The 26,290-nt window shown below is 35.0% G+C and overlaps 1 long non-coding RNA gene across 1 annotated transcript; it reads right to left on the bottom strand.

Annotated features, from left to right (window-relative positions):
- Positions 1-1,882: 1,882 nt before the first annotated feature.
- LOC103886725 lies at positions 1,883-26,290 on the bottom strand. Its single transcript, XR_002523756.2, has 3 exons — positions 24,331-26,290; positions 22,882-22,955; positions 1,883-3,433 (listed from the first exon to the last, which is right to left on the bottom strand). It is a non-coding gene; the product is annotated as an uncharacterized LOC103886725 (long non-coding RNA).

Here is a 26,290-nt window from a genome sequence, read left to right as displayed (position 1 = left end):
GATCCTCAAAGAGTGAATATTTGCTTCTCTTGAGTGCATTCTAACAAATATGATAAGCAACGTAGTTGGGGAGAAGAACAATGAAAAGTCACAAGAACTTGCTTCAAAATTTGACATGTTATTACCAACCACATGACCTGAGGAAAGTAATAGAACCTTGCTGAACCTGTTTTTCTTCCACCAAATAATGTTGCAGGTATCTGTTTATTAACTTTTAGAGACATTATGCATACATGTTGCATGTAACAAAATATAAAAACCCCAGATTAGTCTAGAAATACAAAGTAGAGGGAGAAGAGAATAGACTCTGACTCTCCCTAGTGAACAAAATGAAAAAAATATAGTGCCGGTGAAAACATTTAAAAATTTTTAAGTGATATATGTTACTGGACTCCTCATGCTTCCAATAATGATGAGCACACTAGAATTATGGTGTGATACAGAACCCAACCTTTAGTAACCTTATGATTAATTATGGGAGTAGGCAATAAAACAGCTCCAGCCCAACCTACAAAGGAAAGTTTCTAAAACATTAATAAAGGCTAAGTTTTGCAATTCATTGCAATAGCTTTCAAAATTCCCTTCCAGTTCAACAGTCCACTCTCCCACTCCATCCCCCATGAAGCTCCTTAAAAACTTGTTAGGAGCCCTCTGGGGGCTAAGTCTGAAAATGTTGCTTTCCCACCAGACCTCAGAGTTATCTGGTGGCCTTGTGGTCCCCTGAAGCATGCAGTGCTGGCCAAGGAGCATGTGAAACCCTCTCTGGGGTCAGAATGCAGGGTTGTTTACTAATGATTATCAGAGTGTCCTCTGTATCAGCCTGTATCCATGCTAAAAAAAAAATAAAGGAAAGGTAAAGAATTCTAACCATAAAATTTCCATTAGCACAAAGCCAAAATATAAAACATGTTAAGAAGTGCAGGATACTAAATGTTAGCAGAATAAACTCAAATCAGACAATATTCTGGAATACTGAAATGAGAGAGGATTGCAGGCCAAACAATGAGGTCACTTTAAGAGACTCCCTGCTGTCCACAATTATATTTACCCAATTTTAAGTTCTATTCAATCCCATGAAAACACACAGCACAGTCCATGCATCACAGGTGAGACTCACTAGGAACACAGCTAAACTACATTTCCCAGCCTTCCTTATAGTCAGGTATAGCGCTATGACTGAGTTTCAAGCCAATAGAAAGTAAGCAGAAGTTATGTGCATCACTTCCAGGCCTGGCCCGCGGGCATCCTTCTGACCATATGGAAGAAGATAACCCCTGAATACCTTGTGCCAAAGAAGATGGAGTGTCCATCAGTCTGTCACTCCATGGAAGAGGACCACTCTACTGATCTGTCTACCCATCTGATACCATCACGGGAGCAAGAAAGAAGTTTCTACTACCTGTGAGACTTCATACATTTAGGGAATTAGATTCCTCTAAACCATAGACTCTGAAAGCAGTTCCTGGAAAAAAACTTAGAACATATGTGGAAAAACTTTCAAGTCATGCTGGCAACACTGACATTCTTGTGGGAAAGCAGAGTGGTAGTTATGAGTATGAGTTTTGCAATCAGATAGGCCTGAGTAAGAGCCTGTGTTCACTACCTTGTAGATATATGGTACTGATCAAGTTTCTGTAAGTGTAAGTTTATTGTTTGTTTGTTTGGTTTTAGACAGAGTCTTGCTCTGTCTCCCAAGCTGGAATGCAGTAATGCAATCTCAGCTCACTGCAACCTCTGCCTCCTGGGTTCAAGTCATTCTCCTGCCTCAGCCTCCCAAGTAGCTGGGATTATAGGTGCAAACCACTACGCCCAGCTAATTTTTGTATTTTTAGTAGAAATGGGATTTCACCATGTTGGCCAGGCTGGTCTCAAACTCCTTATCTCAGGTGATCCACCTGCCTCGGCCTCCCAAAGTACTGTGATTATGGGTGTGACACCGTACCCGGCCTCAGATTTTTTCCTAAATGTACAATATTGGGATATTACTGCAATAGAATCTATTTCATAATATTGCTCATTGTCACAGTGCCTAGCTGATACTAAGTGCTCAAGAAAAGTTAGCTTTCAGACTAAGTATCTTCCCAGATAACTTTTAAAACTTAAATTGCCATAATCTTAGTGCTGTTCCTGAAGTATTTCTGGTTTTCCTTCCAGGAAGAGGGCGGGATTACATTTTCCTTCCCACCCTTAGAGTTATATTTACCTACATGATTCATTTTGACCAATGAAATGTGAGTAGAAATGGCATGTTTCATTTGCAGGTAGAAGTGTTAAGAGTCAGCATGCATTTCAAATGCTATATTTTTCTCCACCACAGCAGTGGCAATGTTCCAGCTAGTGGCTGCTCTGTCAGGTTGAGTCCTAAAGTGAGGAAAAACCAGTCAACACATGATATACATGTGGCATGGCCAAGAAATAAATTCTTGCTGTTTGAAGCAACTAGAGATTTGGAGTGTATTTGTTACTAGCCCACCTGACCTAAACAGGAACAAATACTCATATAGGCAAGTTCATGTGAAAACCAGTTTTGTTATTTTATAGCAGCCTCTAATAATAATGGCTGACAAGTGTTGAGCTCTCACGATATTCCAAGAACTTCTATAAGCTTTACATGTGTTAACTCATCCACTTTCACAATAACTCGGTGAGATAACCTGCAGTATCTTTATCCCCACTTCATAGGGACAGAAAGGTTAAGTAACTTGCCCAAGGCTACATAACCAGTATGTGATAGAAGCAAGTTTCAAGCCAATGTATCTGTCTCTTGGACTGTGCTATTAACCTTCATTACATTACCTACCGTAGTGGATGCTATAGTGTACCTGGTAGATCCCAGCTTCAGGACTGAGGCTGAGGCTCTCATTTCCCTTTTTTTTTTTTTTTTTGAGATGGAGTTTCACTCTTGGGGAGTGAAGCTCTCATTTCTTCAGCTATCAGAAACATTGGTTGACAGTGGTTCAGAGCTTAGCCCCTCCTTGGGAATCACCCTCAGGCAAAAAGAGCTGCCTCACCCAAAGTGAGGCCCCTTTCCTGTGGGATTGATAGGGATTCTGTTGCAGCTGCATCACAGTTCAACTTCTCCCTCTGCCCTGCTTTCCTCACTCAAGTTCTCAAAAGTATTCCTCAATAAACTTTCCTCATGTAAATCTCAGGGTCTCAGAGTATGTTTCCAAAGAGCCCAGAACAACAATACCTCCCTAGATATTCCTACATGTGTACTGAAACATACACAGACTCTATATGAACTCCGTTCGCAATTAATTGACAAATGACGGTCATAGACCATGGAGTTGAGAGAATGTGAAGATCACTGGGCTGTCTGGAGAAGGTTTGGAATGATGAGCCTCTCACAAGTTAATGGAGATACAGAATCTTCTACTTTCTCAGTTGAATTCAGTGCAGTTCATTTCTCATAAATGTCATCTGTGGTTGTCTAGATCCAGAAAAAAGTCAAAGAAAGAATCACATATTTTGTATATAACAAATGATAGCTGGTCTTTATTATGACATATATTCATTCTTGTAAGTAGAAATGGGAACTCTCCATCTCTTTCATGAAGACAGATGTCTCCAGAGACTGGAAGCCATGTATCTTTATTTTACCAAATGTCATATATCTCTGTTTTAGTTATACATAAAAAAGCTATTGAAAACTGATGTCTTAAATTGATTTCTAAGAAACGATAAGTAGAACCTAAAATTTAATTCATAACCCATCAGCTCTCTCTTGGACATCTTAGGTAACTTGACACCTACTTCTAGTAAAATTTAAAATCACCCAAGTTCTAGTTCTAATGCATTTCTTTTACTGTAATTGAATATTTTTCACAATTTAAACTATCCCAATATCAGTTGTCTACATTTTCTCAAAGGAGAAATAGATGTTATAAAATTTGAAATAAATCAGCAGAATTATAGAGGCAGTAACAAAATATATCAAATATAAAACTAAAGGAATCTAAATGGATCTGTGGAATTTAAAATAAACATTACTAACTACTTTACATTGATATATGCATGTCTTATACATTGTACATTCTGCTTACGTATCTTCACCATACATTGAAGTAAATTAATGGCCAATGTTATACAGAGTTCAGGAGAAATTAGATGATTATATTTTCTTCTTGATGGTAGTTACTTTTATTCTTTGCCTAACCAAAGAATCTTGAATTCAGAAATGAAAACTTAAAATTGAGTAGCTTATGTAGTCCATAGAATTTTAAAAGAGCTCAAGCCAGTATGCAGCTTAAAGGTAACAAAGTCATTTGTTACCATCATTTCAAAATAAATAAGAATTACATTCCTTATTGGCTGCCTTAATTTCATTGAATGTACAGTAAATTATGCTAATGCTTCTGCGGAGACATATTTTTGCATTCATATTACTACCCACTGAACAATTGCTTTATTTTCACAGAATTGCAGATAGGAATAAGAAAACATTCATCCTCTAAGCTACGGTAGTACTTGAGAGAAACCCCTTGAAGTAACCAGGCAAAGAAGAGCCAGAAGAGTGAAAATGTTAAGTTATAGGATATTTTCAGAGAAATATAGTCTTTGAAAAAATTGCAAGTGCCTGAGACAATTCAAACCAATGAAATAACTACCATAATAGTGTTTTTTAATGAGGTTTGGCTAATGCCTGGAAAAGAATTACCTACAGTTAGCATACCAATTACTTACAGGTAGGCAGTTGCTTCTTCTCCAGCTTAAAGGTGTTTAAAAACAACTTGTTTACTGAAAAATCTATAAACCTCTCCACCAGCAATCTTGTTTTATATATTAACTTAGATATATTAAAGCAAAGTTTGTCACTAGTCTTGTTTTGAGGTTTATAAACTCATACTTCAGAAGCACCTTGTTCCACTCCCAGAAACTACGCCCCCTACTCGGCTAAAGCACAGTTCAGTATCTTTGTGGTATCAATTGCTAGACCTTTCCACCTCTTTTTGGTTAACTGAAAGACATATATTATGATTTTTCATTTAGTTGATGCCGCTATCAATTTTGTCATGAAAATGCCTAAGCATTAATTAAAATGCCCAAGTAAATTAAAACCATGTTTTAATTTAAAACAAGGTTCTAAAAGACTATTTGCCTATAATGTTTCTTCTCATTACATTTTATATCTTATGAATAATTATTTGAACCAATCCTGACTTTGCCCAGGACAGAGGAGTTCAAATGCATCGTGCACTCTTAAATCAGAGTGAGAATATCCCAAACCTGCCCAAGACTTTCAATCAGGCAAGCTCACCACCAACAAACCCTGAGACAGAATTAAAACTAAAGGAAAGTTTATAATCATGACTATAGAAAGTATTTTCCATTTAAAAGATATATTAAACAGAAAAGTACTTTTTCCATTTTCAAAAAAGTTACAAAATAGTTTCTTCTCAACATAATTATTAATAGCATGGAACTTTATTATATTTTTTCAAATGATTATAAATATTCAATTAGTATAGGGTAAATATGAAAGATTTTTATTGTAGTATGTATTTTAGGATAACAGGGCAATACTCAGATAGGTATATCTTACATTCTACAAAGAAGTTACTCTGTGTAATCATTAAAGAGAATGATAGGGCATATTAGTTTAGAATGCAAGATCTGGGGCCAGATTGTCTGAGTTCAAATCTTGACCTCAGCACTTCTAAGCTGTGTAATGTTGGGCCATTTACCTAACTCCCAGTGCCTCAGGGTTCCTCATCCACTAAATGGAAATGACCATAAACACCCACATCATAGGACTGTTAAGAAGATTAAATGTGTTCACACGTATATAGCAATTACAACCGTGCCTAGCACATGGTAATCACTCAAAAAGCATTAGTTACCCAGTTGCCAGTTAATTTTCTCATGCTGAGATTGACTTACAAATTCCCCAAATTTTAGTCCTAGTTTAGACACTCTCATGCAATCTTTTATGTGTACACATGATTTTTTTTTTTTTAAGTTTCTTACCATTGCAAAATGTGTGTATAACATCTGGACACCAAAAAAAAAATAAGGTGACTTTTTAAAAAGCTTGGTATTGTAAATAATCGTGATGCATTTACTATTGGTCTCTTGAATAGCCCAGCCTTTCACACCTAGAGCTTTGAACAGAAGAAATACCACACCGTATTGCACCCATGGCCACTGTAGCTGATTGTTCTCTCTTTGACAATGGTACCTAGAAGTCTCCAGGGATAATATTGATGCCCTCCATATAAACAAACCAAAACACTCAGGAACATATACAACCATCTTATATAACTTTCTTCAGACCCATCATCTATTCACTAATTTAAGCCTTTCCTTCTTAAATCATGTTAAATTTTTTAATCTCTTGCAGACTATGAGGCAGACAAACTAAATCAATGTTATTTTCCTTTTATATTTATTCCAAAGACTACACTTTTAATCTTCACTAAGTGCCTTTTTGTTTTAGAATTCCACCAATAATTAATATTAAAGTGAGAAGAATCATACACATAACATACGAGTTGAAAGCTATTCTGGATATTTTGTACTTAATTCCTAGAAAGCTTTATTAATCCTATAAAGCCTGTAGTAATGCTTGTTTCTGGGAAAAAAAAAAATACAGTTACAATTACACTCATGATTCCCCTTGTTCAGATCAATGAACTTTTCACCAAACCAATGAAAATGCTAAGGCTTTTGCAGTTCATTATAATACAAGCAATCATTTCTTAGCATAGTTTCTCATTTTATTTGCTATGAATTCTCTATTTGTACATTGATTTACACTAATTAGCTTTGTGTTTCTGCACTTGAGAGATGTTATATAAATAAGTACATGAAATGGCTTCTTATATTTCCTTCCTCAAAATGTGTGATAATTAGAGCCATGCATCTAATTTTTTTAATTACCTTCATTTAATATAGGTTCAAGTATTCCTATAAGTGAATCGTTTGGGGTAATATTGGGGTTCTAAAGTAATACCTACTCACTCTCTCTGTATATATAGTTTATATCAGTAGTTGACTAGAGTACTACATATCCTTTACACTTAAAGGTGTGCTTTTTTATATGGTTAATATTCCTTGTTATATAAAATAAGCAGCCCTTCACCTTTTTTTTCAAACATGCAAATCAAGTCAAAAGAGCTTTAAGAAATATTATTTATAAAGAGCATTGTTAAGCACTACAAGGTTTTGTTTTTCTAAATCTTGTCCTGAAGATAGCATGACAAAAGTTAACTTAAATGTGTTATATAACCCAGCAATTCTACGCCTAGAAATTTACCCAAGAGAAACGAAAGTATATACCATACAAAGACTTTCATGTGATATGAGCCATGCTTATGGCAGCATTGTTTTCATTAAACAAAAAGTTGAAACAATTCAAATGTTCATCATCAACTGGTGAATTGTTAAACAAAATGTGACACAACCATACAACAGCACATTATTCAGCAATAAAAAGGAGGTTGCTGATACACAGTACAATAGGAATGAACCTCAAAAACATTATGGTAAGTGAAAAAGCAATATGCAAAAGATCACACACTGTATGATTCCATTTACTTGGCAGGTATTATATATGTATATATAGTATATATGTAATATACTATATATCATATGTAATTATATAATATATATTATGTAACCACCTATTATATAATAACCACTTATCACCTCTGAGAATATAATACATTATAATTATATATGTATTATATATAATTATATATTATAATATGTCGTATTACATATTATGTATAATAAAATATATTATAATTACATATATTTGATACATATAATTATATATTTATAATATATAATTATGATATATTCTCAGAAGTGAGAAGTAGTGGAGCTATTTCTTGAGACTGGACTGCTATAACTAGTTCTTATCACAATATTAGGGAATAGGGTAGTACTGAGAAATTGTAAACTTGACATCCATGTCATTTCTTCCTCCCGACCAAACACCTACATGTAAATCCCTCAACTCAATATATAAATAACCATATTCGTTTGACACAGATGCAAAATCATCCAGAAAAATACTTATCCAGCACATCCTACCAAACTTACTTTGTACCAGCAAATCACATGACACATCAGTAGTAGGCTCACCAGACCACACTGTTGTCTCAGTGTCTGTCCTCTGCTTCCTTTCTTCCTTTCTTCTTTATTTCCCACCAATATTTACTAAACACCTCCAAATTCCAGATACATTTCTAGCTAGGTATATGACAAAATTATTTACGATCATGAAACTTACATTTTAGTAAATTCTATGTATTCATTGTTGACTGCTATGCAACAATGTTACCCCAAAGTTGGTACCTTACAAAAACACATGGTTATTATTTCATAGTTTATAGGAGGCTAAGCACAGCTTAGCTGGCTGTTCTGCAAGGTTACAATCAAGGTATAGGCCAGGGCTTCCTATCTAAGGCTCAATTAGGAAAGGATCTGCTTCCTTACTCCTGTGATTGTTGGCAGCAGTCAGTTCCTTGTAGGTTACTGGACTGATGATCTTGGTTCCTTATTGGCTATTGGCCAGAGGCTGCTCTCAGTTTCTTGCCGTGGGACCCTCTTCATGTGTATCTTATAACATGGTAGCTTGCTTCTTCAAAGTTAGCAAGGGAAAGACAGAGTCCGCTTGCAAGATACAATTGCAATCATATGTGACTTAATCACATTTATATAATTACATACATACATCCCTTTTGCCATTGGTTAGAAGTGAGCCATGGATCACACTCACACTAAGGAAAAGTGGCTGCATAAAGGCATAAATACTTGGGAGGTGGAGACCATGGGGGCACCCTACAATCTATCTGCCACAGTTCACCCTCTAGCCCCCAGTGATTCACATTCTTCTCATGTGCAAAATACATTCATCCTCTCCCGGGTCCCTCAGAGTCCCATCCTTTTATAGCATCTCCACAATATCCAGAAATGTATTATCTACATCAGGTCCATGCATTGATGAAGGCTGTTTAAATTGATCTGTCAATCTGTCAAACCAAAAAGACAAGTTATTTGCCCACCCACACACCCAACATATAATGGTTAAACAGGCGTAAGAAAACATCTATAGACATACAGACATTCTTGTTCAACATAGGGGAAATAGAAGGTACAAAAAAAGTCACTGGTCCATAGCAATTCTGAAATCCAGCCTGGCAAATGTTAAAATTTTTCTTAACTAGGTTTCTCAGCATAGGATAATTCTTCATGACTCTCAGCTTTGCCCTCTGAATCATCCTTCACGCCTGTGTGTGTGTGTGTGTGTGTGTGTGAGAGAGAGAGAGAGAGAGAGTACATGTTTGCAGCTGAGTAATTGTAACAGCCTGCTCCTGCCTGTAAAATCTGAGGGTCCAGAAGCCTCTTTCACATTTTATTCTCTGCCACTTTCAGTTCCAGTTAACATTGTTTTTGCTGTAACAATTTTCTCAAATACTTTGTGGGACTCCTGTGAATTTCACTGAGGTTCACTCCATTAGACAAAAGGACAATACACTTAACTTCTTAGAGATACTATCATTTACTCAAAAAGTTCCATGAGGTACAACTTCAGTCTCTTGAAAGGGCACTTTATGTAACTGAAGACTACTCTGGTCCTTTGATTTTTCTGAGGTTTTTAACAAAAAGTTGTACAATCACACCCTCATGTTTTTCTTTAGACCTTCATTTGTGGCAGGGACTAGAGTCATTTCTCAAATGTCATGGGGTTTTTTGTTTCTGGAGAGGCCAAGAATTTCCTAAGTCATCCAGCCCTTGTTTGTTTTTGTTTAACAGTTCTCTCAATTTATGACTCTCCTCTTGCATCTTACCATAAGCAGCAAGAAGAAATTAGGCAGAATATTCAACACTTTTCTCAAAAATCTCCTTAGCTAGATAACTATGTGCATGATACTTACAAATTCTTCTTTCCATATAAATTGTAGGAGACAATTTTGCTAAGCTTTCTGCCACTACAGAGCAAAGATTCTGTGTTAATTACCTACCTATTACCACAAACTTAGTACCATGAAAATGCTTTTATTGTCTCACTGGTTCTGTGAGTCAGGAGTGTGAGTACAGCTTAGCTGAGTATTCCGCAAGGCTACAACCAATGTGTCAGCCTAGTAGTTTCTCTAAAGCTTGAGAGGAGAAAGGTCCACTTCTTTGCCCATGTAACTGCTAGGAATATTCAGTATCTTATGGGTTGACAGACTGAGGGCCTAAGTTTCTTGCCCTGTGGACTTCTTACAACACAGCAGCTTTCCTCTACAAAGCCAACAAAAAAGAAAGGCTTCTCACAACACACACATTACAAGCTTATATGATCACATGCACATATTCACATACATCCTATCACCTTTATCATATTCTATTGGTTAAGAAACAAATCACAGTTTCCATCCACACTCAAGGAGAGGAGACTTGGGTGTATTAATGTACACCAAGAGTTAGAGATCTGCTGGTGCTCTGAACTTGGACTTCCCAGCCTCCAAAACTCAGGAATAAATGTTGTTTAAGCTACCCACTCTATGGTATTCTGTTACAGCAGCCAGGACTGACTAAGACAGATGCCAATATACTTGTGCTTTCAATAATATATTATTATTCACGGATTAAATAATCTCCTCTAACAACTGAGATACTGCAGATGACATAAGGATGATTTAAATCAACATACCACTGCATTAGAGATGATTTTAGTTGGTATTTTGACTATTAAATGAATTTGCTTCTTAGTGTCCTTTTTTAACGTAAAATACATGAAATACCATGGGATAGATTTTGCTGTAGTTTAACACATATATATGGATATAGATATAGATATAGATATATTTTGTTGCAACAACCATATAAGAAATATGCTACTTCATTGAGATTCTCCAGATGTGGTAACCATTTAAAGAGAGATTTCAAAATTTGTCCAGTTTCACAGAGCTGTAAGTGGTGAAGCCTGGATTAAAATCCAGGCATTTCACTTCAAAGTCCATGTTCTTAGCCATGACAGAGCTACCTCTCTTAATGGGGGTTCTGTAAGAATTTATTAATATCTGACCTATGTTAGAGGATAAATATTGTTCCAAATATTCAAATTGTTTTGTATTGTCAATTTAGATTTTAAACAGTAGGTAGACCAGGGGACAACTGCAGTAATTTACTTGAATAAGCAGAAAAAAAATATAAAATATTATGTACTTAAATTGCAGGCATTGAGAAAAGGTCACTCAAATTGAGAATCATAAATGGCAGTCTTAGAGCAGGCTTTATTAAGAAAAATAACTGAAACGAGTTTATTCTAAGGAAGAGGGTAGACTCCAACCATGCAAAAGGAACAGATGCTTATCTAGTTAAGGATTTTTAACAGCAAAACTTAATTTAGGAAAACTCAAAAAATAGATAACTAAATCATTACATTAAAAACAGATATTTTAAATAATATTTTCAAAAAACAGAGTTGTATTACTTATCTTTAAGAAAAAATGAAAACACTCTTTAATTTTTGTTGATCTTTCCATCAATTACTTCAACAGAAAATCAAAACTGAGAATTAAATTACATGAAGGCAATGGTACTGACTGCCTATATAATCTAGCAAATACTACAGCTTGTTTTACCTCATGCTCTTGTGCATATATTCCACATTCTGCTAAAATGAGTTACACTCTTTGTGCCTCAAGTTCTCAGCCTTACTAACAATGAGGTTGTTTCTAAAACCTATAACATGTTCATTACGAATTTTAAACCCCTTGTTAGGAAGCCACTTGCTATATTTAAAAAATTCTACCCATCTGTGAGTAGACACATACCCCCCCAAACATGCAAAAAGAAACAGGAAATGAAGGAAGAGAGAATGCAACCAAGCATTTTCTATGTCTCATGAGGGCACTAATGATAATTTTATTAATAAGTTATCACTGCAGAGACACTGAAGGTAACTACAGGAATATTTTTGTGAGGCATCTTATAGCTACCCAAAATGGTAAAACAAGAAAGCCTAATGATTATGAAAGTTATTTAAATCAAATATCCCCAGGTCTTCCACCCTACTCCCCAGAATTCCCAAGTCTTTTAGGTTTTAGTCCCCATTCCACTTACTATGAGAAGTCTAGTGTTCTAAGATTACTGCAGATTCTCTGAGAAGAACACAATGGAAATCTGGAAGTGAAGTGAAATCTCCTCTCCCTCCCCATTTAAATTGCTGCCTCTGCTTAATCCTTGACTGCTGTTCATGGTAAGCCTTCTGTACTGCTCAGCCCTTTCTTATTTTGCCCACCATGGCCATCATCTTCTCCCTCAATACCCAAATTAAAACAAACACAAGGATATTATATGTAATCAATTTGAAGATTTAATGACAGAGAGGATAATGACCACATAGAATAGTAAAAATCTTTGAATACATGTCAGACAGTACTGTTCAAAAAAATTTGCCTCCAGTCCTATCCACAGGAAATCTACTAAACAATTCATTCTTAGGCTTTGCTTTTATTATGCTAGGACCCTTCTCTCATGAGAACATTATTCTGTTTTTTCTAATTCCAGTGACAATCAAAGAAAGAATATATATTTTTTTAAATGTGTTTTTCTTTAAATTGTCAAAAATCAAATTCTTAGTAAGGACTCCATCCCCTATCAATGTTTACAAATAAAATAATGGAAAGTACAAAGTAGTGGGCCCATGCCCACATTAAAATTTATTTTCTCTCCTGTTCAAAACAAGTATCGGCTATGTGGATTTTTTCCATTTACATTAGGATATAGAAATGTTTGAGAATTCTCGAGCAACTCTCCATACACACATGTATGCATGTGCACATACACACAAATAGTATCCTATAGTGGAAAAAAATATTCCTTTTGGATGAAAAAGTACAAGATTTGAAAAAAGATAGACCTGAGTTCAAACCCTCACTTTCACTTTCTAGGTGTATGGCCTTGTTTAAACTCTTAATGTCAATGAACCTCCCTTACATTGATTTTCTGAGGCTAACAAGAGACAATGTATGGTAAGTAACTTTTCTAAAGGATTTGAGCAATAAATAGTGGTTCCTCTTTTTATCTTGAACAAAACCATGAAGCTCATAAATGCCTACAATTCCTATCACTGATCTTTCTTCCAGGACTGCAGTGACATATAATTTGATAATATCTAAGGAAGCATCTCAAGCTTTTAGAAGAAAAAGTATTAAATGTATGGCACGTTTGTGTTATTTTCAAAATGATCTTCCTTTCTTCTTTATTTTTTTTTTCCAAAAAGTTTATTTCTCCAAGCTTATATGGTGTGGCTGTGTCCCCACCCAAATCTCATCTTGAATTGTAGTTTCCATAATCCTCATGGGGGTGGTTCTCCACATGGCATTCTCATGATAGTGAATATGTTATGATATCTGATGGTTTTCTAATGCACTTCCCCCTTGGCTTAGCTCTTATTCTTCTCCTTTCTGCCATCATGTCAAGAAAGACATGCTTGCTTCTCCTTAAACCATGACTGTAAGTTTCCTGAGACCTCTCCAGCCATGCTGAACTGTGATTAAATTAGATCTTTTGCCTTTATAAATTACCATCTCAGTTAGTACTTTATAGCAGTATGAGAATGGACTAATACAATAATTGGTGCCAGGAGTGGGGTGCAATAAGTATGCCCAAAAATGTGGGAGTGGCTTTGGAACTGGGCAACAGGCAGAGGTTGGAACAGTTTGGAGGGCTCAGAAGAAGACAGGAAAATGTGGGAAAGTTTGGAACTTCCTAGACATGTATTGAATGGCTTTGACCAAAATGCTGATAGTAATAAGGACCATGAAGTTTAGGCTGAGATGATTTCAGATGGAGATGAGGAATTTGTTGGGAACTGGAGTAACAGTGACTCTTGTTATGCTTTAGCAAAGAGACTGGTGGCATTTTGCCCCTGCCCTAGAGATCTGTGGAACTTTGAACTTGAGAGAGATGATTTAGGGTATCTTGTGGAAGAAATTTCTAAGCAGCAAAACATTGAAGAGGAAGCAGAGCATAAAAGTTTGGAAAATTTGCAGCCTGATGATGCAATAGAAAAGGAAACCCCATCTACAGGGGAGAAACTCAAACCTGCTGCAGAAGTTTACATACGTAAAAAGAAGCTAAATATTAATCACCAAGACAATGGAGAATATGTCTCCAGGGCATGTCAGAGACCTTTGCGGTGGCCCCTCCCATCACAGGCCTGAAGGCCTAGGAAGAAAAAACGGCTTCCTGATAGCGGGTCCAGGCCCCTGCTACTGTGTGCAGCCTGGAGACTTGGTGCCCTGCATCCCAGCCATTCCAGCAGTGGCTAAAAGGGGTCAAGGTACAGCTCAGGTTTTGACTTCAGAGGGTGTAAGCCCCAAACTGACAGCTCCCACATGGTGTTGAGCCTGCGAGTGCACAGAAGTCAAAAACTGAGGTTGGGAAATCTCCATCTAGATTTCAGAAGATATATGGAAATGCCTGGATGTCCAGGCAGAAGTTTGCTGCAGGGGCAGAGCCTACATGAAGAACCTCTGCTAGGGCAGTGTGGAAGAGAAATGTGGAGTCAGAGTCCATACACAGTCCCACTGGGGCACTGTCTAGTGGAGCTGTGAGAGGAGGGCTGCCATCCTCCAAACCCCAGAATGGTACAGCCACTGACAGCTTGCACCAAGCACCTGGCAATGCCACAGACACTCAACGCCAGCCCATGAAAACAGCCAGGAATGGGCTGTACCCTGCAAAGCCACAGGAGTGGAGCTGCCCAAGGCCACCACCTCTTGCGTCAGAGTGCCCTGGATGTGAGACATGGAGTCAAAGGAGATTATTTTGGAAATTTAAGATTTAATGACTGTCCTACTGGGGCCTGCAGCCCCTTTGTTTTGACCAACTTCTCCCATTTGGAATGGGTGTATTTACCCAATGCCTGTACCCCCATTGTATCTAGGAAGTAACTAACTTGCATTTTATTTTACAGGTTCATAGGTGGAAGGGGCTTACCTTGTCTCAGATGAGACTTTGGACTTGGACTTTTGAGTTATGCTAGAATTTGTTAACACTTTGGTGGACTATTGAAAGGGCATGATTGTGTTTTGAATTGTGAGGACATGAGATTTGGGAGGGGCCAGGGATGGAATATGGTTTGGCTTTGTCTCCACCCAAATCTTATCTTGAATTGTAGTTTCCATAATCCCCACGGGTCATGGAAGGGACCAGGTGGAGGTAATTGAATGATGGGGGTGGTTTTCCCCATGCTATTCTCATGATAGGAAGTTTTCACAAGATCTGATGGTTTTGTAAGGGGCTTTCCCCTTCACTTGGCTCTCATTCTTCTCCTTCCTGTCATCATGTGAAGAAGGATGTGTTTGCTTCCCATTCTGCCATAATTGTAAGTTTCCTGAGGCCTCCCTAGCCATGTGGAACTATTAGTCAATTAAACCTTTTTACTTTATAAATTGCCCAGTCTCAGGGAGTCCTTTATAGCAGTATGAGAACAGACTAATAAACAAGCGTATTTTAAAATAGTATTTGAAATGTGTTAGTAATCCTAAACTTTGCTTTTGAATACATTACACTTGATTTCACAGGCTGGATATCAATTTTTAAAAACCTGAAATTCACAAATATACATAAATATGAATCCAACCATTTTTGTAATATATGGTCACCAAACTAGAACCTATTGATAGTGTTCATTTATGCCAAACTACCAAATCCCACAAGTGAAATTTGAATTGAGGCATTCTTCTGAAACATCTACAGAAAGGATACTGACACCTCATGGCCTCAAAAGCCATGAATGCAGTGAAGCTGAAAAAACCTGTTGGCTTGGTTCTAGGCTGTGCTTTGCCAAGAGAAGCTTTTGTAAAGGTTGCTTTTGTAGACTTTTCAAAGCATTCACAATTTATCTTGGCCAGAAATTATCTAAATGTCCTCAGTGTAATGGTCCAAAAATTCCAGAAAATTCAGTAAATTAAATACAAATCCTAAAAGGTTCACAGATGTTTCCTATCAAACATAAAAAGGTATAGTTGATATTAATATTCTTAGTTGCATAAAGAATTACATCTAAAACTTCAATGGAAAACTTATTATGTAAATTATAATACATGTACATGAGAAATACTCACAGCAATTAAAAGAAAAAGTTAAAATTATAAAAGCTAATAGAGAAAACATCTTCAAGATATGTTAATGAAAAAAAGCAGGTGGAAAACCATGAGTTCCAAAAGATAAATAGATAAAGTCAAAAGGAGAATTTCATATTTGAGATTTTACCTTGTGCCAGTATTTTAAAATAAAATGAAAATTTGTCAGAACTGAATTATTATACTAACAGATATTGTCATATCTTAAATTACATGAGATTTCTCATACTGGAAAGTGAGGATAATGAGGAGTTAGATAATTTGTGAAAACTATTGATTCACTAATACTCAAAAAGAATTTGTATATTAACATAAGGTTGGGCTGTCTTAGAAATATAAAAAAGAAAGAACTGTCAAGAGCTTAAATTTAAATAATATAATTCTCATAATTATCATCAAACTACCTAAGAGCAAACTAAAATTTGTGCCCTAATTTACATATTCAATATTTTTCAGAGATGAAAAGCTTCAGTATTTTCATTGATTTTATAATGCAAACAACCTTTGCTTGACACTCTAAAAAAGTTTTAAATGCTCTACTTTTTATTCTGCAAACTGAGAAGAAAGGACTCTTTTCTTACCACTAGAAACAGTGGAAAATTATCAATAAAAAGTTGCAAGTTCTTTAGAAAAGAGCCACTGATTATCAACATAAAACAATTATAAGGCAAGATAACTTGGTAGGTAATTACAGAAAGTTTCAAGATTTCTATGTTCATTGTCATTTTAGATCATTATAGTTCATTCATTTATTCATTCACTAATGTTCAAAAAAAAGTGAACAAAATAGAGTACCTGATCTCCAGTGAGAGAGAAAATAGATATCTAAACAAAGTCAAAGACTGATAAATAATATCAAAAAATTTAAAAGAGTAAGGGAATTGCTTCTACTTCTAGTCAAGAAGGGCCAGATTTAACCTCCAAGCTGAAATAACAAGAAACAAAACAAAACAGACAAGAATATACATTACAATGGTTTTCAAGACACTGAACATCAGGTAATGAAGGACAGAAATGCCAGAGAAACAAGAAACCAATTAAGAAAGCCATATGATTGTTCCAGATATATTGCCTCAAGAGAATTTCCGGACCACAGGACAGAGAGGGAGAACCCATGCAAAGTCCAGTGGACTCCCTGAGTAGAAGTGGAACTAAAAATCTAAGGATACCTAAGGTAGCTAGATTTTGTAGGGAAGAGTACTGGAGAAGAAAACGGTGAGGAGAAAGAGATCTTGGAGGTCTGCAGAGAGTCTCCCTTGAGTACTGATCAGTACATGCATGTGAGGAAACTATCTGAGTCCAGAGAGCCATTCAAAAAAATTAGAGGAAATCTGGCATGTACACAGTTCTTGGATATTTCTTGTTGCCACCAGCCTGACTTTAAAACCTCATAATTCAGGGGCATTAAATAGAGTTCACAGAAGGATTTTGCCTCATTGGTGAGAAATAAGTAGCTCTAGACTAAACTGCTGTACTGTTCCTACATTACACATCTGAAAAGCAAGATGCAAAAAGATCTGTTTCTAAGCAACTTACCTGCATCCCACAACAAAGATCAAAAATATTGATAGAAATATAAAAATATCTAGCACTCAGTAATATAAAATTACAATGTCAAGCATCTAATCAAAGATGACCAGTCATGCAAAGAAGCAGGAAAATATGAACCATGATGATAAGAAAAATCATTCAAAGTCAGACCTGAACTCACCCAGATGTTAGAATTAACAGACAAGAACATTAAAACAGATAATATAACTGTATCAACTATACAAATAGTCAAAACTATGGAAGATATAAAAATAATCCCAATAAAATTTCTAGATGAAAATAGAGTGTCTAAGATAAAATCAACATTCATTGAGATTCACAACAAATTTGACAATGCAGAAGAAAAGATTAATGAACTTAAATACATCACAGTAGAAATTATCCAAAATGAAAGACACAGAGAAAGAAATGGATAAAAAGAATAGTATTGTCCTGTGGGACAACTTCAAATAGCTCATATATATGTAATTGAATTCTCAAAAAGAGTAAAGAAGAAGGGCATGATACAAAAAAAAATGGCTAAAATTTTTCTGAACTTAATGAAAATTATAATTCCACAGATTCAAGAAGCTCAGTGGCTATAAGGACAAAAAACATGAAGAAAACTACACGAAGGCACATCATAATTAAATTTATCAAAACTAATAATAAAGAGAAAGTTTTAACACATCAGAATAAAATAGCATGATACATAAATAGGAAAAAGAATAATAATAGCAAATTTCTTATAGTGAGTGATGCCAGTGAAGTGCTGGTAAAGTACTGAATGAATAAACATCAAATTGCCAACCTAGAATTCTATACACAGAAAAATAAATTTTAAAAATAAAGACAAATAATGATTTTTTAGATTTATAGAAAAGCACAGAAAATTTATCACCAGCAAACCCACAGTACAGATATGTTAAACATGTTTAAACATTCCTTAAATTAAAGGAAGTCCTTCAGGTAAAAGAAAAATAATGCCAGATGGAAATATGAATCTATTTTAAAGAAAGAATATTTGAAACGGTAACTGTCTGGGTAAATGTATGAGATATTTTTCTCATTTAAATATATTTAAAAGATAATTGACTGGCCAGGCACAGCGACACCTGTAATTGCAGCAGTTTAGGAGCCCAAGGCAGGCAGATCACTTGAAACCAGGAGTTTGAGATCAGCCTGGTCAACATGGCAAAACCCCATCTCTACTAAAAATATAAAAATTAGTCAGGTGTGGTGGTACATACCTATAATCCCAGCTACTTGAGAGGCTGAGGCATAAGAATCACCTGAACCTGGGAGGCCAGGTGTGTGGTGAGCTGAGATCATGTCACTGTACCCCAGCCTAGGCAACACAGCAAGACTCTGTCTCAAAATTAAAAAAAAAAAAAAATACAAAAGATAATTTACTATTTAAACAAAAATAATAACAATGAATTATAATACCTATAACATATGTATAATAAAATACATGACATCAATAATATAAAGAATAAAAGGAAAGAAATACAAATAATACTATTGTAAGGTTCTTGTACTACACATTTAGTAATATAATACCACTTGAAAGTAGACTGTGATATCTTGAATATGTATAAAATAAACTCTAAAGCAACCACTGATAACAATAAAACAAAAAGTTATAGCTAGTAAACTTGCAAAGAAAATGAAACAAAATCATAAGAAATGTTAAATTAATCCCAAAGAAGACAGGAAATTTGCAAAGGGTAAACAAAGTACAGAGGACCAGAAAACAAATGATAAGGAAAAAGACTGAAACTTAACTGTATTAATAATCACTTTAAATGTAAATGGTCTAAACATCCTCAATTAAAATAAATTGTCAAATTGGATTTAAAAACAAGGCACAACTATATGCAGCCCACAGGAAACATATTTTAAATGTAAAACACAAACAGGTTAAAAGTAAAGTGATGGAAAAAATATATACCATTCTAATACAAATCAAAGAAAAACCGGAATGAATATAAGACAAAGTATATTTTAGAGCAAAGAATATTACTGACAATAGAGGAAGTCATCACATGTTGTTAAAGAGTTCAACAAATATCAGGAGACATAACAATTCTAAAGTTTTGCACATGGTAACACAACTTCAAAATATGTAAGGAAAAAACTGATAGAATTATAAGAAGCAGACAAATCCATAATTACAGTTGGATATTTCAGTATCCTTCTCTCAAAAGCAGGTTGAAAAGTAGCTGGAATATCAGTGAAGACATAAAAGTTTTGACCAACATTGACCTACATTAACTAGCTTGCCCAAAATGAAATTGATAAAACACTCCACACAAGAACAGCAGAATGTACATTCTTCTCAAGTGTATATGGAGTATTTACCAAAATAAACCAGAGTCTTGGTAATAAAACAAGTCCCCATAAGATTAAAAGAATTTAAGTTATACAAATGTTTTCTGAGCAACATAGAATTAAATTAGAAATAAATAATGGAAAAAACTTTGGAAAATCCTGAAATATTTAGAGACTAAATAACACACTTCTAAATAACCTATAGATTAAAGAAGAAATTTAAAAATTAGAAACCATTTAAATGAAATAAAAATGCAGACACAATCCATCAGAATTTGTAGCTGCCACTACAACAATAACTAGTGGAGAAACTGTAGCACTAAACATCCATATTAGAAAATAAGAAAGGGTTCAAATCCCCAGGAGGCAGAGCTTGCAGTGAGCTAAGATCGCGCCACCGCACTCCAGCCTGGGCGACAGAGCGAGACTCCGTCATTAAAAAAAAAAAGAAAAGAAAAGAAAGAAAAGAAAAAGAAAATAAGAAAGGATTCAAATCAACCTCAGTTTCACTTCAAGAAACTAGGAAAAGAAGAGAAAATTAAATAAAAAGTAAGTAGGAAATAAGAGCAGAAATCAATTAAATTTAAAAAATCATGAAACCAATAATGATTCTATGAGAAAATCAATAACATTAATAAAACTCTAGTCAAATTCATCAAGAAAAGAGAATATACAAATCACCAATATCAGTAATGAGAGTGTGCTATTTACAAAGATTCTACATATATGAAAAAATAAGGAAGGACACTACTTTATGCCAAGAAATTTGACAACATTAATGACATGGCCCAGTTTCTTGAAAGACACCAACTACAAAACTCACTCAAAAAAGATAAATAACTCACATAGCCCTACATTGGTCTGATGACACAATATTGTAAAGAAATCTATCCCTCTCAAGTTGAACTATACATTTACTGCAATCCTAATAAAAATTCCACTAGTTTGTTTAAAAAAAGAAAAGAAAAGAAAAGAAATAGACTAGCTCTAAAATTCATATGGAAATACAAAAATCCTGGATTAGTTAAAATAACTTTGAAAAGGAAGAATAAAGTGGAAATGCTAACCCTGCCTGATTTCTATTTCAGGATTTATTATAATGCTACGATCAGGGCTGGCTTCATGGCCGTGCAGCCTGTGTAGTTGCACAAGGTCCCACTGTCAGAAGAGCTCTGTGCTTGGTTTAATGCTCTTTGTCACTGTCTTGACATTCTTAACTTTTAACAAAGGAACCCATATTTTAATTTTATCCTAGATCCCAAAAATTATGTAGTTGGCCCAAGCTACAGGAATCAAGACAGAGTGGTACTGGTGTAAAGATAAAGAAATAGGTCAGTAGTCTACAGCCATATCACCCTAAATGTACTTGCTCTCATGTGATCCCAGAAGCTAAGCAGAGTCAGGCCTGGCTAATACTTGGATGGGAGAAATAGGTCATTAGATTAACTGCAGTGTCCAGAAATAAATGCACACACATATGGACAACTGGTTTTTATTACAAATGTGCAAAAGCAATTCAGTGAGGAAACTATAGTCTTTTTTAACAAATGATGCTGAAAACATTTGATATTAATATGCAAGAAAATGAGTTTTAATCCTTTCTTACACCATATATTACATTAACACAAATAACAATAGGCTTAAAGTAAAAACTAAAATTATAAAACCACTAGAGAAAAACTTCAGAGAAAACATCTCTAACCTTGGATCAGGCCAAGATTTCTTAGCAACAACATAGAAAGCATGATTCATCAAAGATAATGATAAAGAAGATGTCGTCAAAACTAAAAACTTACGTTCTTTAAAAAAAAACGAATTAGAAGACAAGCCATGAACTAGAAGAAAATATATGCAAAGCCTACATTGGATAAGGCATTTGTATTTTTATATATAAAGAATCCCCAAATTTCAATAATATGAAAACACAGCTCAATTAAAATTTGGCAAAATATTTGAATGAAACTCCTTCAAAGAAAATGTATGCATGTAAAACAAACACATACAAAAGATGCTCCGTGTATCTTTAGGGAAATGCAAGTTATAACCACTATGAATAGCTAAAATTAAAAAGACTGACCATACCAAGTGTTGGTGAGGTGCAGAGAATTTGGAACTTCCATAGCCTAATGGCAGTAATGTAAGACGGTACAAACGCTCTGAAAAATACTATAATAGTATCTTGAAAAAGTTAAAAATATACCCACTATATGATCTAGTCATCCCATTCCCAGGTATTTTCCCAAGAGAAAAGGAAAAGCTCTTATCTATACAAAGACTTGCATGTAGATCTTCATTGCAACTTTATTCATAATATCAAAAAATTGGGAAAAATCTCAAATATTCATCAAGTTGTGAATGTATAGTCACATTGCGATGCATCCATACAATGGAATAATACTTTGTCATAAAAAGGAATAAGCTATTAATACACACAACATAGATGAATCTCAAAAGCAGTATGAAAAGTTTAAAAAGCTGGCCACAAAAAAATGAATATAAAATTCCAGAAAAGGCAAAATTATAGCAATAGAAAACAAATCATTAGTTACCAGGGTCCAAGGTATGGAGCAATGACATTAATTAACGTGGAACATGGATGAACTCTTTTTGGATGATAGAAATGTTCCATATCATGACGTTTGTGGTAGTTACATGACTATCCACATTTGCCAAAATTCAGCAAATTATGCATTTCGAATTGTAAAATTCATTGTATTAATTTTGTTTTATGTAAATTGTAACTCAATGAAGCTTATTTTTTTTTAATTACTTATTAGAATGCTTTCCCCAGGATAGGATCCTATTGGTTATCCAGAAAAATACAAAGAAATTTATCTTTAATTTCTCTCTATATAATATCTGAAAAGGTTGTCTTCATAATTTTACCTGATATCTGGTTTGGAAGAACAAATACAGTACTTACCCATGCACGAAGTAATACACCAGCTCCAGAATTTCATCTTACAGTCTCATTTGGCTTTCTCATTGCATTTTAAACTGTGTAACACAAAACAAACTCAGTATTAACATTCTTTGTTTACTGTCCTTCCACAAATAGTTCCAAGTCATAGGCATGTAGAAAACATCTCTCTGCAAATTTTTACTAGTGTCCCTGAAATCTTGACAGGGCTCCTTTGAAAGAGTCTTTTAGATCCAGAAGATGGTCTACTACACTGCATACCTTAGAATTTGAACATTTAAGGCCTCTCAGAGCAAACAGTTTTGTTAGTAAATTTCATGTAACTAGAATCCTTAATTCTCCGGGAAATGTGTTCTTTCATGTTATCTTAGAGCACCTCCTGGTGTTTAGATACTGAAGGTTTAAATCTTGGATACCCAAGTCCTTATTTTTCTCTACAGCCAGATAAATTATAATTCTTCACAGTAAGAATACAGAAATGAATGAATTTATAAACGTATAAATTATTACAAAGAAATAAACTGAGAGATTCTTGATTTGAATCAGCCCCTTCTTTTTCAAAAGAAATAAAAGCAATATCTACTTACATCATAGTTCTGACTTTAAAAAAACAATGAACACATTGGTTTTTAGCAGCAGTTGATTTAAAAAAAAAAAAAAAAAAAGTTTGTTTTTAGCCATCCAGCCACCCCTAACCCTACATAGAGTGTTTTCCTTCAAAAGGACTGATTATTGCATTTAAAACTAACAAATATTGTCTTGTTATGATTGTAGTCCCAGAGGGAGATGAGAGCCAGTCTCATTAAAGTCATTGTGTGGCCAGGTGGCAAGTTTTCAGGTGTTTGGTCATGTTTTCATTCTTTCCAGCTGGTAAGATGAACCAAAGCACAGCCTCCTCCAGCCTCAGCTCTACCACTGAGTGAGTGAAAAAACAAAAAACACTGGGTCCAAAAAAGGTTAGGATGATAAACAGGGCAGCTGTCCCCATGGGTAATGAACCATTGCCAATCAATGCTAGCCCTGATTGTGCCCTGTAAGCTGGCGTCTGCAGCAGCAGGACCCTTTATCTTAGTCAGGTTCCAAGCAGTTATTAGGGATGGAAAAGGATCAGAACCACTTTCACTGGAGAAAGCAGGTTACAATTTGTCAGGGGCAAGAAAAAAAAAAATGGTTTGCAAGAGAAGAGCACAGCTCATACAGCCACGCGTATTTAAGGATGAGGATCTAAATTTAATGCCTTTTGCCTTATGCCTACACACAGACCACTCAGTTTTCCCTAAACTTCTGTTAAAGTAATTAAAAAAACTAGGAAACATAAGAGGAAAAAAATTAAAAAGGACATAGTACATTTTGCTGCATCTCAGTGGTTGAAATAATTTGGAGGCAGGGGAGATGAAAGCTAAAATGTCTTAAGATTATCTGTGGATTTCATTTATCCATACTAACACTCACCCCAATTCCATAGGTAATCCAGAGTCAACTGGAGTTCATGTCTCCCATATGGTTATGAAACAGCCATGTAAAGAGAGAGGAAAGCTTTTAGAATTGAGTTAAATTTTAAAAGCCGAACAGTATAACTGATTTCTTACTAATGTCATCTACCTGTAACTAATAGGTAGCATGTCTTGGTATAAACACCATAAGCTTGAAACTTGAAAATTCATAAATTGGTTAGTTAAAATGATCCTTCTATTTAAGTCTTTTCTTTTTTCAGTTTCTGCTATTTGTGTATTATTAAAATACTTTTTAGTCTACTGAAGAAAATCAGCAGGTGCTCTTTAATTATTCCAACTCCTTTGGAAACCAGATTACTTAATGTAATTACATCTGGGATTTTTAAAAATACTAAGAAGAGTCATTTACAGTTCTTAGGGAATTTGACATATATATTTGACATTTTATAAAGAGACAGAATTGATTTCTCATTTTGACTTATTTTCATTTTGTTGTTCAGAAGAATTACAGAGCAACAATCAGAAAAAAAGACGGCAATGTTTATCTTGAAGATAAAATGTGCTCTTTTCAGCTATGTAAATTTTATTTATAAAAAATCCATTTTGTTTTGTTGTAGTTACACCCAAATGCATACATAATGAGCATGACATCTCTGGAAAAATAAATAAGGGAAGAATTTGCTCTTACTCAAGTAAAAGAACATTTTATAACTGAAAACAAAACAAATACAGTTACTCAACATAAATATCCAAGCAGGCATACACAGAATGCACAACTGCTACTATGAGAGAAGAAAACACTCAGTAATTAACAATATAATTTGCATGTTTTAAAACAATTTTATTTTCTTTTAGAAAGCCAGAATCTTATGAAACTGCTTTTCAATTATCCCCTAATTTTGAATAAATTGGTAAGTGTTTTGGATGGAAAATTTAAGTGCAGCTGTTCTGATATGAAAACCTCCATAATTTCTTACTTGAGTCAACCAGTAAAGTACTGTCAACCTTTCACAACTTCAGAAAAAGCCTCGAGCGAGCATTTTTGCCCACCGCAATATGTAAAGGCTGCACTTGGCTGGGATTTGACTCTGGGGAAATTATTCTGAAAGGAGCAAGTCACGAAGGTATAAGCACACAGACTTGTAACACAGCAAAACATTTTCCTTCCCAGTGTAATGAAAGAGCAGCTGCACATTTCTCATGGCCCACAGTTATGATCTATGTGTACCAACAAAACACACAGATTCTGCTTTTTATATTAGTGTTCCTGCAACTGACAACAAAATCTCATTTCAAGCAGCTAAAACAAGGCATAAAGTAGAGCTCTCATGATCCAAGCAGCTCTCACAGAGGTAACTATAAACTGTGCTTACAAACGCATGCCTTAAAATAACTTGTAATTAGCATAAAGCCTCTAGGGCTTATCATAAATTGAACCATTTATTTTGAAAAAATTAACCCTTTTTCTTCTGAGAGATATCTCTAATTAAATGATTGAGTTGATTTGCAGTCCTTTTTATGTCTCATTTAAGATTAGGATTTGCTCACCTCCATCATTGCTTTCGCAAAGCACTGGTATTTTATTTTTCAGCCAGTTTCTCCTTATAAATATACTTATTCATCAGCTGTTCTGTGTTGGCCAATTAGAGAAACTCCTTTGACTCCTTGTAGATTTTCTTTAAGAAATGATACACAGGACTCTCATCTAAAATTCTCATTTTTTTTAATGAAGGTGTTTGTATACAGTAATTGCTTGTTAAGAGCCCTACTTGGCACAATATAAATATTGTATGAACTTCCAAGGCCTGTAAACTTTTGCTGTTACATGAAATACAAAAAGCTGAGCTTTCTGAAAGCCCGCAGTCCCATGACACCCCCCCCACGCCCCCTGCCGCCATGTTCAGTAACAAAGTAACAGTTTTCGCAAGAACAGAAAACCAAACACCGCATGTTCTCAC

Source organism: Papio anubis, chromosome 8 (genome assembly GCF_008728515.1).
Source record: "Papio anubis isolate 15944 chromosome 8, Panubis1.0, whole genome shotgun sequence".
Lineage (NCBI taxonomy): Eukaryota > Metazoa > Chordata > Mammalia > Primates > Cercopithecidae > Papio > Papio anubis.
The sequence above is the reverse complement of the archived record's forward strand: the minus strand, read 5'-3'. Positions and strand labels throughout refer to the sequence as shown.